The sequence below is a fragment of the Mus caroli genome, chromosome 17 (genome assembly GCF_900094665.2).
Source record: "Mus caroli chromosome 17, CAROLI_EIJ_v1.1, whole genome shotgun sequence".
NCBI classification, from domain to species: Eukaryota; Metazoa; Chordata; class Mammalia; order Rodentia; family Muridae; genus Mus; species Mus caroli.
The window spans coordinates 16,973,237-16,975,329 of record NC_034586.1 but is presented as its reverse complement, the minus strand read 5'-3'; positions in this window follow the sequence as shown (position 1 = coordinate 16,975,329).

Genomic DNA, 2,093 nt, shown 5'->3' with positions numbered 1-2,093 from the left:
GGATAGATTGTAGGAGAATAATCACTACCTTTAGTTATCATCTTGTGCTGAGCACATCAGGCTCCAGCACATAGCTCCTATCTTATTGGATCCCTGGCAATATGAATAGAGATGAACACAATCGAGAGGTTTGTTGGAATTGTAAACCAGAAGAGCAGAGGCTTAGGAGTGGAATATGTACTTTATATCAAAAGTATACCAAAATATTGGGCAATACTTGATGTGGACACACAAATGCAATATGCAAGTGTGAAATAGCTAATAATAGAAAGCTTGGGGGAGGTCATTCATTCATTCACTCATTCATTTGAGAAAGGTTTTCTTTGTGTAACAAAATTATTAATGAAGTGTGCTACCATGCCCAGTTCAAAAAACATTTTTTTAAAGAAACATATTTATTTCTTTTACATGAGTGTTCTATCTGTATGTGCACCTGCATACCAGGAGAGGGCATTGGATCCCATTACAGATGGTTGTGAGTCATGATGTGATTGTTGGGAATTGAACTCATGATCTCTGGAAGGCTACACAGTGCTCTTAACCTCTGAGCCATCTCCTGAGCCCCTCAAAGTTGTTTTTAAATTACATCAGTCTATAATTTCTTTTTAATTGTATCAGTATCGGGTGGAGGACTTCTATTATTTAAATTTTTGTTTGGTTGTTTTTTTTTTTTTTATTTTGTTTTTGCTTTTCAGAGCCAGGCTGTCCTTGAACTCACTAATGTCAGCCTACTCTGCCTCTGAAATGCTAGGATTAATGGGATGGTCCACCAAGAATGGCTTAGAATCTGGGTTAGTATCAGGTAATAGTTAAGAGTCAGGAAGTCTTGCTCTTTTGTATCAATAAGTAGTAACTGTTAAGTCACTTTGAAATTGGTTATTTGAAATAAAATCCTGTCAATCTTGTTGTGGGGTTGTTTTAAAGATGGCATTTTTTTTGCCCAACAGTGGGTAGAGGGAACCACCTCCAGTAGATAGAGGTGGAGGGACAGGATTACTGATCTACAGTAAAAATTTTTGACCAAGAACTGTTCCTATTTAAAAGGAATGCAGGGACAAAAATGGAGAAGAGATTGAAGACCGAAGCCTAGCATGGCTCTCCTCTGAGAGGTTCTACCAGTAGCTGATTGAGACAGACACAGATAGCTTACACCCAACCATTGGACTGAAGTTGGGGGGAGGGGGCCCTATAGTTGGATTAGAGGAAGGATTGAAGAAGCAGTTGGGGAGGACAAACCCATAGGAAGACCAGAAGTCTCAACTAACCTGGACCAAAGGGAGCTCCCAGAGATTAGCCACCAACCAGGCAGCATATATGGGCTGGTCTGAGGCTTCCAGCACATATATAGCAAAGGATTGCCTGGTCTGGTCTCAGTGATAGATGTGCCTAGTGAGGCCCCAGGGATAGGGGAGGTCTGGTTAGGGGGAGGACCCTCTCAGAGGCAAGTTGGAGGAGAAGTGGGATAAAGAACTGTGGGAGGGGAGACCACGAAGCAGGGGGGGGTGTTAATGTCTGGAATGTGAATAAATAAAATAATTTGTTTAAAAGGTGGAATTTTCTAATTGTTATGTGTAGTCACATTGCTATGTGTAGTCTTGTTAATATTATTTATTTCATGTTGTTTATATTCAATATGTTATATGTCCTGGAATCTCACCTATTTCAATTAGATTTTCCAATTTAGTGTAATAGAAGTCTTTATTATCAGTAGACATAAGATCCTATTGTTACTCATTTTTTAAATGTTGAGCCTTTAATGGTGATGGGTAATGGTGAGGACATTACAAGATGATCGGTGGTGGTACACAACTTTAACTCCTCCCTGAGGAGGCAGAGTCTGACAGATCTCTGTGAGTTCAAAGCCAGCCTGGTCTACTGAGGAGTGTGTTTCAGGTCAGCTAAAGTTACACAGTGAAACCCAGTCTCTACAGAGAGAGAGAGAGAGAGAGAGAGAGAGAGAGAGAGAGAGAGAGAGAGAGAGAGAGGGAGGGAGGGAGACACACAGAGAGACAGAGCTAGACAGAGAGATACAGAGAGAGAGACAGAGAGAGACATAGAGAAACAAACAACATTAACAAAACATAATACATATA